This window comes from Vulpes vulpes, chromosome 13 (genome assembly GCF_048418805.1).
Source record: "Vulpes vulpes isolate BD-2025 chromosome 13, VulVul3, whole genome shotgun sequence".
Classification (NCBI taxonomy): Eukaryota; Metazoa; Chordata; class Mammalia; order Carnivora; family Canidae; genus Vulpes; species Vulpes vulpes.
Genome location: NC_132792.1, coordinates 105,000,883 through 105,015,570, shown reverse-complemented (window position 1 = coordinate 105,015,570; position 14,688 = coordinate 105,000,883). Strand labels below are relative to the sequence as shown.

Below are 14,688 nucleotides of genomic sequence, written 5' to 3'. Positions count from 1 at the left end.
GCCAAAAGGGAAATTTATAGCACTAAATGCATACAGTAGGAAAGAGGAAAAACCTAAAACCAGTATAAATACCCACTCAAGAATATAGGAAAAGATGAGAAAAATAAACCAAAATCAAACAGAAGGGAGAGAATAAGAATTACAAAGGCAGAAATCAATGACATGGAGAACAGAAAAGCAATAAAGAAAAATCAATGAAAAAATGTGGTCTTTTAAGGATCAATAAAATTGACAAACCTCTGTCAAAACCAACAGAAGAGAGAAGACACAACTTACCAACATCAAGAATAAAGAACAGATGTCACTAGAGATAGTACAGACATCATAAGAACAAAGAGAAATATTATGAGCAACTCTCCACAAATAGATTTGACAACTTAGATGAAATGAATCAATTCTTCAATAAACTTAAATTACCACAGTTCATGTAATATGAAACAGATCATTTGAATAGCCTATAAAATATTGTTATGGGCTGAACGGTGTCCTCCCAGAATTCATATGTTGAAGTCCTAACCGCAATACAGAATATGATCATACTTAGAAACAGGGCCTTTAAAATGATGATTAAGTTAAAATGTGACAATTACGATGGGTCCTAATCAAATCAGACCATGTCTTGGTAAGAAGTGAAAATTCAGACACACAGAGGAAAGACCATGTGAGTTCACAGCAAGAGGGCAGCCATCAGCAAGCCAAGGAAGAGGCCTGAGAAGAAAACAAACCTGCTGATCCCTTGACCTTGAACTTACAGCTTCCAGAACTGTGAAACTATACATTTCTGTTGTTTAAGTCTCCAGTCTGTGATATTGTTATGGCAGTCCAAGCAAACTTGTACAAGTACTAAAGAAATTGAGTTCATAAGTTAAAAAAAAAAACAAACTAAAAAAAGAAATCTCCCAGACCAGATGGTTTTACCGAGGAATTCTACGAAACATTTAAAGAAGAATTAATACCAATTCTGCACTATCTCTTTCAGAAAATAGAAGAGAGAAGACATTGTAACTCATTACTTTGATACCAATAACAAAGACAGTACCAAAAAGGAAAACTATAGACCAATAGTTCTTGTGAATATAGATGTAAAAATATTAAACAAAATACTGGCAAATAGATTATACAAAAAATATGCACAATGGCTAAATGGGATTTATTATGGGGGTACAAAGCTGGTTCAACAGTCAAAAATCAATCTACTATTATAACAGGCTAAAGGAGAATGAAATGATCATATCATTTGGTAGGAAAAAAGGATTTGACAAAAATTAATATCTATTCATGATAAACACACCCAGAAAAAAATGGAAGAGAGGTGAAAATTTTCAATTTGATTAAGAACATCTAGAAGACAAATTTACTGATATTATGTATACATTATGATGAAAGACTGAATGCTTTCCCCTGAAGATCAGCAACAAGAATGTTCACTCTCAGCCCTCTGTTTAACATAATATTGGAACCTCTAACAGTGCAATAAGGCAAGAAAAGAAAAGACATACAGATTAGGAAGAAAGTTGTACTACTTTCAGATGATGTGATGGTCTATACAGACCATTCTAAGAAATTACAAAAAAAAAAAAAAACACTTAGAGTTAATAAGTTCATCAAGTTCCCAGGATACAACATAAACATACAAAAACCACTAAATTCCTATATACTTGCAGTGAATATTCTGATAGGTGTGTAGTGATATCTCACTTTGGCTTTAATTTGCATTCCCTAATGGCTAGTGATGTCGATTATCTTCTCACGTACATATTTGCCATTTGTAGATCTTCCATGGTGACATGACTTTTTATGCCTTTTGCCCATTTTCTAATCGTTTGTGTTGGGGGAAACTGGATAAAAGTGACCATGGGAACTCTTTTTATTATTTCTTACAATGGAATATGAATCTCCAATTATTTCAAAATAAAAGGTTTAAAAATATGGATTAGATATATTCTAACATTTTAAATTATGTTCAGTAACTTAAACATGCAGTATGATTTATATGTTTATATTACTTTTTACAATAATATATAATAGCACCTATGTTACTTTTGTCCATGTTGGTGAGGTGACAAAGATGAACATAAATAGCCATTCTCTTTTTTCTACCATGTTGATACTATCAGATCAGTTCATAAAACAGAGGCTGGGTGATGTATGTGGCATTGGCACTGTTCTTGGCTTGTGCTTGCTGTCAAATAGTTTAAATCATGCATTAATTTAAAATAAACCATAGCTTTATGATCATTCCTTGACTAAATACACTCCCAGTGAAAAAGGGGATATCATTCATTTCAGAAGTTTAGTCTCTGTTTTCTTTGCTGATGATATTATGTAGAAATTACCTTTCTATGCTGAATTCTAAAACATAATTATTGTTGATTCTACTTTACATTAAGACCTAAGTCATTTTTAGGTGATAAAACTATTGAAGGAAACTAATTTTATATGGTAATCATAATGTGTTCACTATCATCACACTGTTCTTCCATCGGGCATAGGATTGTATTGCCCCCTCTCTTCCATTTTCCAGTTAAGAATGGCTGTATAATTTCCTTTGGCCAATGAAATATGTAAAAGTGGCAAGTCTTGCTTGCTGGTAGAAACATTTTAAAAACTTGTAGGTGATTCACCATGTTCCCATGTGCCTAATGAGAGATGAGGATCTTTGGAAGACAGCAGCTTTATTAGCATGAATCTCTAAGAGAGGGGGGATATAGAATACAGTCTTATTGACCAATATAGGCACATAGCATTAGCAATAAATAAACCTTTGTTTATTTATCTCAGTCACTGAGACTTTAAAGTTGTTTGTTGAGCAGCCCAGGTGGCTCAGCGGTTTAGCGCAGCCTTCAGCCCAGGGCCTGATCCTGGAGACCCAGGATTGAGTCCCACGTCAGGCTCCCTGCATGAAGCCTGCTTCTCCCTCTGCCTGTGTCTCTGTCTCTCTCTCTTTGTATCTCATGAATGAATAAATAAAATCTTAAAAAAAAATTATTTGAAATGCTAAAGTACATATCCTTGATGATAAAAATTTCAATAGTTTCAAATGCTGTTCAGATGACTACTTTTGAATTTAAAAAATATGTAATGAAAAATTTCTCATAATTTAGCCATCTCTAATCTTTGTCTAGGAATTCATAGATCTCTTCTTTATGTATATTTTGCCATAAAATATTGGGCAAAAACCATTGCCCTAAAGGAAGTTCTATTTTTTTCCCCACTGATTTTTACTAAGGGAAAAGTAACCAAAGGACCAAATTAGGAGGTGGGAATTTAACAAATTAGTAAAATTATGAACTGGGTGCTACACATCAACAGTTAACAGTGTGTACTACAATATCAGAATACTTGGATTTCGGGTTTATCTCTACCTATGTGACAGTGGTCTTGATTATTGTTCTTTTCATGTTTCAGTTCCCATTCTACACAATGGGGATATGGGTAATGCATACAGACCTCTATGCTATTGTGAAGAATACTTAATTTATCTTTAGCCCACAGAATACCCAGCCCACAGTACATATTCAATAAATTTAGTTATTACTATACTTTAAATTGTTAATACCTATGTTCCCAGCATATTCATCACTTAATGATGAGTATCATTATCAATACCTTACTCTGGGGCCTCTTCCCTGCCCTTAGACACTTTATAGAATCTTAGGCACTGTGTGATGAATCAATTGCATTTCTATTTTGCACCATCTGCCACTTTAACAACAACCACACACATGCACACACACAACTACTTTATTTATTTATTTATTTATTTATTTATTTATTTATTTATTTATTTATGATAGTCACAGAGAGAGAGAGAGGCAGAGACACAGGCAGAGGGAGAAGCAGGCTCCATGCACCGGGAGCCCGATGTGGGATTCGATCCCGGATCTCCAGGATGGCGCCCTGGGCCAAAGGCAGGCGCCAAACCGCTGTGCCACCCAGGGATCCCCACAACTACTTTTTAAAAGTCAACAGTAGTTGTTAAGGTAAAGAGAGAAAATGATTATATTTCGCTAAACTTAAATGACTTTCTGTACATACGTTACTAACCAGATAAGGGTGGCACATGCTCTACATGCTTTAAAAGGTATTGATAGCAAATCTCCCCATGTCCCTAGGTGAATAATGTAAGTAAATAGTATGGCTCCTGGTGAATAAAGAAGTGTAGCGATAAGCAGAATGAGACAAAGGTCTCTGATTCAGAAAATATTCAGAAAATATTTATGAAAGCATTTAAGAAGACAGCTGACTTAGTAAACACCTCCTCACATGTCATTCCTCCACAAATATGTGACTGCTTGGGCATCCCGTTCTGACCTCTGTGTCTAAGACAGTGCAGAATCCTTTAAAGGATTAAAGAATTCGTTCTTTCAGAGAACTTACCTAGATTTGCATAAACACTTATGTGTATACTTATTTTATTAAAATCTGACCCTCTGTGTTGGCAGGGCTCACTCATCTCTCTGCTCATTACTGATCCCCACCTCCCCATCTACCTCCTGAAACACTGGGGCTCTAAGGAAGCAGAGACATTATAATTCTCCCAAAACTGGTGGTGTGGGACTTGAAAGGACAAAGTCATGTCATATCTACCAGGTGAGGTCAAAGAAGGAAGGGAATGCTTTCTCTAAAATAAGTAACAAGCTAGAACACTGGAACAATTCTGAGTCAGGTAAGAAAGGACATACCTACGTATTATAAAATGTATGCCTTAATAACAATCAACATTTCATATAAATGGACCTGGAAGATTTAAATTCAATTTCAGTATCAACAACACTGTGTCTCATGGCTTGCAACTATTTTGACCAAAGCACTGCACTCTGGTATCCCAAAATAAAGTTGAAGCCATAATTTGGGGTATGGAGGAGGTTAACCACTGAAGAATGGGATGATTTCTTTTTTCATATCCCAAGAACATGTGTCCATGTAGCGTTCTAGTCTTTTCACTTATAATGTTGAATGCTTGTGGGTTTGAAATATGTATGTTGAATTTAATTAAACTGAGAGACAAGAATTAAGGAAGTCTATGAATGTCAAAATAATTTGAAATTGGTTATGTGAAGGAGCAATTAAATTTACTTGAGGAAATAATAGATGAAGACTTAAGAGAGACATCCGTCCAATAAAATGAATATTATGAGAGCTTCACGATAAGCTCAAATGAAGAGCAATTCTCTAAATTTATGCAGTTGGGAGTTCATCCCACCGAGACCTTTCTTCACATCATGGTTCATTTAAAGCAAGTCAAAATTTTAAAAGTATTTCCAACTTAGAACTAATGAGAAATTTTGATTTCAGTCTTCATTGCTACAAACTTTGTATAAAGCACGTACAACTGGCTAAAAGGTATAGACATATAGGCACACCCTCAAGACATAACCTTTTAATCATGGACAGTTGAAAGAGAATAACAAAATTCTTCTTTTAAAACTGCTTAACCTCTAGTCAGAGTGATTGGATTAAAGATGATTAAACTTGCTCAAAGCTTCTGGTGTTCTGAGGAAAATGATGGCCATGTTTTGAGTAAAGACTAATACCTTAGTTTAAAATTAAGTGCAAACCAATAGGTCAATTCAGCCATCTGCTTTGTGCTAACTTACTTGGCTGAAAAATCTTGACTGACAAATGCTACTTTGGTTTAAAATTGTTGTAGGAAACTTGGTTGTGACAAAAGTACTCAAAGGATGTTTGCTATAGGTATAGTGCTAAAAATCAGAAAATCTTCATTGTGTTCAACGCGGTTGTTAAGACGTCATTTTGGTAGAGAAATGTGGTCAGTGTATGAAGCATAGGGGCGCCTGGGTGGCTCAGCGGTTGAGCGTCTGCCTTCGGCCCAGGGCGTGATCCTGGAGACCAGGGATGGAGTCCCACATCGGGCTCCCTGCATGGAGCCTGCTTCTTCCTCAGCCTATGTCTGTGCCTCTCTCTGTGTCTCTCATGAATAAATAAATAAAATATTAATATATATATATATATGAAGCATAGAAGACTTTAGGCACAATGAAGTGCCCTTGAGATAAATAAATACCTGAGTTGCTTAAGGGTGCACTGAGTGCTCAATTGGGCTCTAATGTTTAATAACTGTTCTACTTTGAATAAGTTATTTCACCTGTGTCTGGATTTCCTCACCTGTAAAAAAAAAAGCTGGATAATATTATTAACCACCCCTGATGTTGCTGTAAGAATTAACTGAGTGAAAACACACAGAACTGTGCCTGGAACATACGGAGAGCTTTTTTTCTTAGTTCTGAAGTTTCTACCTTTGGAATAAGCAAAATAAGTACATTAAAAAAAAAAAAAAGAAATCAGTAACTATGCACACTTGAACAATACAGGTGCGTTCAAAAGGAAACACAAACACATTAATACCAAGTGACCCTAAGAGAAAGCAGGAAAACTTGAATGTAAACATGAACTCCAAAGACCCATTTTTCAGTGCAACAAGGATCCTAAGGGTGGCAAGCTTCTCTGCGAGGGTACATCCAGCATTCCGCCGGCTCCCCCCGCCCTCCCCCCACCAAGTTCCACGCTCCTCTTCTCAAAGCCATTTCCCCAAACCAGCCAGAGAGCAAAGTTTTACTACCGAGTCCCAGGAATGGCACCAGGGAGCCCAGCACCGCCGTCGGGCCACCCCGCTTCCCTCCTTGGCTTTGGTCCTTTGACAGACACCTCTCCATCTCCCACTCCGGGCACCAGGAGGTCCCTCCCGTCCGCCCTCGGCCCAGCGGAAAACTGCAAAACGGGCAACAGGCTACAGACGCCGAGCCCCCGGCCCCCACCCCCGGCCCCGGCCCCCCGCCCCGCCCCGCCGCCCAGCGCCGCGCGCGCCCACTCCCGCTCGGCAGCCGCCCGCGCACCGCAGCGCACTGCAACACGCGCAGACGCCGCGGGCTGCGAGGGACCCAGCGCCGCCCTCCCGGCCGCACGGTACCTCCCGGCCTGCTCCCCAGCGTGAGGGCCATCCCTAACCGAGCTGCACACGCCACCTCCCCGCCGCTCGGCCTGCGGCACGGCCGGGCCTCCGCGGGCGGCCGAGGTGTACCTGCGCGGCCCCGCGCCCCGGGCCGGCCATCCTGCAGCAGCCGCTACCGCCGCCCCGCGGGCCCGAGGCGCCGCCCGCCGCCCGCCGCCCGCCGCCCGGGGAGGCGCCGCGCCGCAGTCCTGGCTGCGGCGCCCGCACATGCTTGGCGCTCGCGGCGGCCGGCGCCCGCGCACAGGTGGGAACCCCGCGAGTGGGCGTTGGGGCGCTTCCCCGCCCCGGCCCGGCCGCGCCCGCGCCCGCGCCCGCCGCCCGCTTCCACTCTGCACTTCGCCGGCGCGCGGCGCCTGCCCTTGCTCCGGCCGCCCGTGCCCGCGCCCCGGCGCCGTGGGCGGCTGCGGTCCCTGCGCAGCCGGGGCGGCGCGTCCTGTGCATCGCCCGCTCCGCGGCACCGCGCGGCCCGGCCGGCGCCCACTCCCCGCCCGGCCCCCAGGCACCCCGACCCCCTCCACCCCCGCGCCCTCCCCCATCCCGGAGCTGCCGGGGAGGAAAACGCCTTGCACACACCTTGGAATGGACGGGCGCCTCAGTCACCGACGCGCCAAACTCTTAGAAGGTGTCCATTGGTCTGTAGGGAGGTTTGGGCATGGAGTAGGAGCCGCTTTCTTATTATTTAATAATGTTGGAAGTGCCGGGTCCGCTGCCAGAGTTGTGGGTCATGTGGGCACAGCAGAGGCTGGCTGCTGCCAGTACCAGGGTTTCCTGAGGATCCTGAAACTATGATCTCATCCTCCTCATCCGCCTCCCCCGCCCCTCTCTCCGCGGGCGCGCACGCACAGCACACACACACACACACACACACATGCACACACACACGCATACACGCACACACACTGCATGCACTATCCTCCTTCCTGGACCGAAATATTCCTCCGGGGAAATACAGTGTTCATGCTCTTCATTGAAAAAAAAAAAAAAAAAGAAAGAAAGAAAAAGAAAAAATCCTTCTGAATAGAGATTTTTCTCTTTCATAGCTTGATTTATGGGCTTTGTTTATTTGCTACAGTTTTCCCTCACACGTGCAAGGGATTCGAACAGAGCCTCAGAATTAAAATTGAAAATAATCATCCTCTCATGTTGACCCAGATTTTGGTCAGAACCCAAGAACTCAAACAGTGCCGTTTCAATTTAAGATAAAAATAATAGGCCAGGCTTGAATATGGAAGAGTAATAACACCTGAGATGTATGCAGTGGGTTTCCTCCCCAAGCTGCAAACATTTCCCAAACATTACCTCATTTATTTGCAGAGCATCTTTGCAGAGGAGGTGGATGAGAAGGCAAATAGTGTTGTCACCTCAGATACGGAAGCATGAAGCCTAAGTCAGATAACATGACTTATCCAGGTACACGTAAGTCAATATCTCACTATAAATATTAATTGCACAGCTACTCACAGGTTGCTCTTCACTGTCACCAATTCCTGGAAACTTAAGATTGCTGAAAATAATAAAGATACTCTTCATTATTTTTAAGTTACCGACTATCTTGCAAATTAATGGATTTTTCTACATGGATATGTTTTCTGTATAATTTTTCTCTTGTGTATTTGTATATATCTTCAATTTCATGGTTTCATATAATTTTCTTTTGGGGGCTATGTGTATTATATGTCCATGCATCTGTGTGTAAATTTCTATTCATTTGCATTGTTTAAACCCTTTACATGGTATGAAGCAATGATAGTCAATTTTGGGGCAATAGACACCAGTTTCATAGTGATTTGCTATACTTCACTCAAACTATTTTTAAGTGCCAGATGTATGAGGAGCTGCACTGTGTTTTGGAGGATAGAGAGAAGTTCGAAACATGGAACCTGCCCCCCCATTAGTTTACATCTAGTTGTTCCAAATACACACACACACACACACACACACACAATGATTTACAGATGAAACACTTTGTTGTTTTTGGTATTACTTGGCGAAGTATCACAAAGCAAGTACAAACGACACTCCTTTTTACTTACTTACTTTCCATTCCATATTTAAATGATTTCATTTGTCTCTGTGCCCCATAATTCAGTCTCTCTCTCTTTTTTTTTTAAGATTTATTTATTCATGAGAGAGGCAGAGGGAGAAGCAGTCTCCCCTTGTGGAGCCCGATGCAAGACTCAATCCCAGGACTCTGGGATCACCACCTGAGTCAAAGGCAGACGCTCAACCACTGACCCACCCAGGCGCCCCTCAGTCTGTCTTTGATCCCCAAGGTAATATGTTAACGTTGCCCTTCTCCTCCATGTGCACCCTACATAAACACTAAATGGGGATTTCTTTTTTAATACTGTGCAGGTTCTCACAAGTCACTCTTGGGTAGCTTTTGCTCTGGTCTATATCAGAAAATGCAGCAGCTAGCCAGCCTTCTAATACTCCCAAGAGAAATGATGTGAAAGAGAGAATGGGACAAGAAGAAGGCAGAAGACTAAGCAGTGAAAGTGGATGGGGAGGGAAGAATAAAGGGGATTAATTATTTAATTAATTAATTAATTATTAGAAGAAGAAGGAGAAGAGAAGAAGAAAAAGAGAATCAACTTTCAAATAATAGCTAAGATTTTCTAAATTTTGCTGCATGGAAATCAAATTTAGGAAATGACAGACTTATTGTTATCAGACATTATCTTTTGATAAGCTTATAGGAATTATAAGCTCATAATTCCTTATAAGCAGATAATGTCTGATAATATCTTTTGATAAGCTGAATTAATGGTGTCAGTCCTGTAGAGGCTGCCTTGAGTGTTCTCAATTTTTAAAATTGAGTGGATTTTTTAAAAAGTGGATTCGAGGATAGGATCCAGTAGAAGAAATAAACAGACTTATCAGTATAACATAATAAGAAAAATGACAATGGGATCAAATAGCTGAGTATAAGTAATATTTTAAGAAGAAATTAACACTGAAAGTCAGGGAGCTAAATGGAAAACCAAAGGTGCAGGTATATTAAAGTGGAGCATTGAAGAGTTATACTTGCTATATTTAGAGTACAATACTGGTAGTAACAATATCTCATATTTCTAAAGTACTTCAGATGTTTCAAAAAGCTTTTCATACAGTCTCTATTGAGCAAAACAATAATTAGAGGGAGGCACTTTTGTAGGCTTTATTTTAAGGGAATATAATGATTCTCCCTCATTTTCTGCATATCAAATGGAGAAGTGCTGAGAATTTTCACTCATTGTTTTGGAAATATCATTTATATTTTCTGATCCGTCAACCCTCAAGATGTTGTTCCATATACCCTCCTCCAACCCTTCCGATAAGCAATACAAGTAGATGGTTCCTGGGCATAGATCGCAGCAGTGATTTATAATCCAGGATTTTACACAGGCGATTGGAGTTAAACTAGAAGCTTTAGCATGTAACAGACTCTAATGGATTTGCAGTATCTCTGGGAGATTTCTGCACAAGAGGTGGAGGCCTAAATTGAACAGCAATATATCAAGAGCACTTTCCTTTTGATCTTCATACTCATGGCAGGATTTGTTTTAATTAGAGATATATTTAGGGTTGATGATTATAGCATATATTTTGGAAATGCATTACAACTTCAGTGGCTCACCAATCACTAGCAGTTTGTGCCCGAGAACCTTCATTTAGGGAAAAATACTTTTTAAAAAAATTATCTATTTATTTATTTAGATTTTATTTATTTATTCATGAGAGACACAAAGAGAGAGAGAGAGAGAGAGAGAGAGGCAGAGACACAGGCAGAGGGAGAAGCAGACTCCATGCAACGAGCCCGACATGGGACCCGATCCCTGGTCACCAAGATCAGTCCCTGGACTGAAGGCAGCGCTAAACCGCTGAGCCACCCAGGCTACCTGGGGAAAAATACTTTTATTATGGCTGTGCCCATGGATTTGTGCTTCATACTAATGTAGGCTCCTGACCAAGGGAAATAAATATCTGATCTTTACTATTTTGCACTTACAGTATCTTGATTTTTAAAATAGATTGTAATTAAAATGAGAATGGCCATAGGTACAATCACAGCGTTCACTATGCTATGATGAAACTATGTGAGCGTGTATGTGTTTTATAGACATAGTGATATATAGAGTATGCATGTGTTATAGGTCAAATCAGAGTGATTAGCTGGTCATAGTTTTAGGGCATGAGGAACTAATAATTTTGGAGTATTTAAAGGACTTGAATGACAAGAGTATAAAAGAAGATGGATTCAAAATGTTTGAAGTAAAGACACTACTGTTTTGCCAGTTAGAAACTCTTATACCCTTGGGTGTGGACTGAAATGGATGTGGACTGTAGGACAAGATGGGGGCTTGGAAAACACAGAATATCCATAGATTATGCTTCTCCTAAGAAACTGATAAGCTTTCAAAACTGAAAAGTACATTAGCAGTACAATACAGGTCGAGAAGATGGATCGACTGAGCGACAGTTGATGGTTAGGTTATCTTTGGCTTTTTTTGTGTGTGTGAGAGCTACCAAATTTTTATACTTTTTAAGATTTTATTTATTTATTCATGATAGACACAGAGAGGGAGAGAGAGAGAGAGGCAGAGGGAGAGGGAGAAGCAGGCTCCACGCAGGGAGCCTGATGTGGGACTTGATCCTGGGACTCCAGGATCAGGCCCTGGGCCAAAGGCAGGCGCTAAACTGCTGAGCCGCCCAGGGATCCCCGAGAGCTATCAAATTTTGAGGCAAAGGTGACCCTGGGCAGAATTATGAAGGAGGCAAATTTCATTCCTGTCCATTTTTTTTTTCAATGTCCTCCCTCTTCCTACAGAAGCCCTGCCTTCTCTCTGGCTCACAAAAATAGTCAGAACCCTTTGCTGTTCTCCAGCTTTTCAAGATACTCCCATTTTGGAGCTCAGCAGCTTCAAACAGAACATTGTCTTCTGACCTCCACTGAGACATACATATTGTGTCCTAAGCATTCATGAAAATTTGGGGGGGTTGTCACTATGTATATTAATATACTCCAAGGATGTTCATTCAGTCTCCTTATGCGTCACTTCAAGATGCATATTTATATAGTTAAAGTTAGTATCCATCTGCTTGAGAAATTCTGCATTGAGGCATGGTCCTGTCAGCTGTTAGGGAGTAATTGCAAATCTGGGAAAGCAGAGGTGTTCTTCCTTTCATCCTGCCTATGCTCCCTGCCCCCACCCCCACTTGTACTGGAGCCTCCTGTGCCCAGGGCAGTGCCGCGTAACTCAGCTGCTCCTGGCAGTACCTACGATGGTGCTCAGCCAGTGTCTCCTCTGTAGATCTAACATCCTCAGGAGAAATGGTGTTTGCAGTCTCTACATGCTCCTCAGACTGAGGAAAGAACACAGCCTAAAGAACAGGTGCAAGTGGTCAAGTGTATTTTGTCTCCTCCTGTTAGAGTGAACAAATCTGATGCCATTTTAAATAGCTGTGATTCCACTTTGTAATGGCAATTCATTAACCACACATTAGGGTGGTTTACATCTCTCAATGGCACCACACCGGTGCACCCTTTACTCCTGGGGGAATTTTTTCTCAGTGGGCCATAAACAAAACACAGATGTTTTAGATGATACTATCCCAGTGGAGACAGTGGGAAAAAGGCCAGCTAGAGACCATAGCCTTCAGAAGGTGCTTCTAATCTACTCATTTTGCTGCTAAAAGCGTTTTTGCCCAGTGTTTAATTGCTTTGAAGCTGAACGTTTTCGGTTTTGTTTTGGCCAAGAATACAAAATATCTTGACACAGGTAGCCATGTATTGAATACATCAGAATATCAATAACAAATAAACTCGGTCAGTGTAGATGATCAATCCAAATAATTAAGGACAAAAAACCCCTGCTGTTTATTGAAGATGACTTATATGAATAGCTATCCACATTATCTTAGGGAAATGTCAAATTTTTCCTTGGTGATTTATAAATAAAACCTAATGTTTTTAACAATACCAAAAAAAAAAAAAAACCCCAACCTGTTACAGAGTGAAAAGCTTAGTCAAAACAATTTTATTTATGTGAAATCAGTTTGCCCAACTCAATTATTTCCCACTAAAATGATTCTTGACATATCCTTTAGACAGAGCCCAAATCTCCTGTAGACCATTAAGAAGCATGTTAACAAGCACATGTTTTAATTTAAAAGTTAACCCCTGTAGTAAATACCATATATTTTATTTGATGCTGCAAAGCCTTGTCTTTTATGAAAAACCAAATTAAAAAAAAAAAAGGTTGGGGGATGAATGTAAACGAACCCAATTGTAATCTTTAAATTGTATGACAGATATTTGGGTGGATCCATAATTAAGATGTATTATTGGAAATAAAGGTATTTTGCCCTTTAGGGGGTACATTTTGAGATAGTTCAAAGTGCATTCCTAGGAGGTAATAATATATACCACTGGCATGAGAATTTTCTTTGTTAATTAAGATGCTTATCTTTTATTTGTGTCACAAATACCATGGGTGATTCACCTCTGTTCTTTCTCCTTTGTCCCTGAGCTGCTTCACCAGATCAGCTTGAACATCCTCCATGGTTTCAATGCTTCTCCATTTACATATGGGTCTTACTTTCCTCTTTTTTATGTCAATCAGCTAGACTGAAAGGAACAGAAATGGAGGGCATTTTACATGTTTTATCATAACCAGAAGGCTTATTTTGTACCCTGATCTATTGCCAGCATTGTCTGCGCTGTCCAGTAGATATACGTGAAAATTTCCTGATTTTGAAATTGTCCTTTTTTTTTTATTTGCACATAGCTCATACAGCATTTTAAGATTCTCAAGGACAAGGGCCATGATAAAAAAAATCTTTTTTTTTTCTCCTCTCTAGAGAATCAAGCATGTTTATTTCATCTAGGAGGTGCTTGGAAAATAAGACGAGGATGATGGTGAGGAAAAATCGATTTTACTTCTGGCATTATGCGACATGTAGAAATAATTCTTGTAGCCTTGTAAATACCTTTGACAGCGTTTTTTGGGTACATTTTCTATGAACAAGCTGAAGTGACTACCCCGTGTGGCTTGCTTTCGCTACTGGAATATGTACAGCTTTTTTTTGGTATGTTTAAAACAAACCAAAAAAATTGGAGGATGACAGAATTATATACATGTAAAGATACTCATTTAAATCTAATAATCAATACCAGTGCAGTATATTTCTCTTTGTTATGATGTTTCTTCAATTTAACTCTACTTGTCTATATCTGTGTCTTAAATATTTAGGAGAAGAGAGAGCATTTAAAACATATTTTGTAGTTTACATTAAAGGAAAAAGTGGGTATTTTAAGATCATCTGGTTTTGATTTCAAAGCAAGTAGAAACAACTTATTTTATAGGAGAGAAGACTTTCAGGATTGTATGCAGGCCATACGTAAAGTATTCTCTTCCACATGCTCTGTCCTTTTGTTTCTATCATCAAAGTGCATTCTCCAGCTCAGTTTACCTGTTCTTCCAGAACTCATATGAAGGACTGAGTTTTGGGGTACTTGAGTGGCTCAGTGGTTGAGTGTCTGCCTTTGGTTCAGGTCGTGATCCAGGGGTCCTGGGATCAAATCCCGCCTCAGGCTCCCCTTGGGAGCCTGCTTCTCCCTCTGCCTATGTCTCTGCTTCTCTCCCTCTGTCTCTGATGAATACATAAATAAAAACTTTATTTTTTAAAAAGAAAGACTTAGTTTTGGAAACACTATCTTGTGTTGTTAGCTA

At 40.2% G+C, this 14,688-nt stretch overlaps 1 protein-coding gene and 1 long non-coding RNA gene across 22 annotated transcripts in view; one reads left to right on the top strand and one right to left on the bottom strand.

The window, feature by feature from the left end:
- Window positions 1–7,840, bottom strand: part of DTNA (dystrobrevin alpha) — a 349,092-nt gene extending 341,252 nt beyond the window's left edge. For 20 of the 21 annotated variants that reach the window (XM_025996948.2, XM_072732152.1, XM_025996943.2 and 17 more), the window contains exon 1: window positions 7,547–7,837. The gene's annotated coding sequence lies outside the window, so the exon portion shown is untranslated. Of the gene's footprint in view, window positions 1–7,546 lie in introns of all 21 variants that reach the window. The other variant, XM_072732183.1, reaches the window with a different exon arrangement.
- LOC140594948 (uncharacterized) lies at window positions 7,820–13,890 on the top strand. Its single transcript, XR_011996221.1, has 3 exons — window positions 7,820–8,383; window positions 9,086–9,246; window positions 13,817–13,890. It is a non-coding gene; the product is annotated as an uncharacterized lncRNA (long non-coding RNA).
- Window positions 13,891–14,688: the final 798 nt, after the last annotated feature.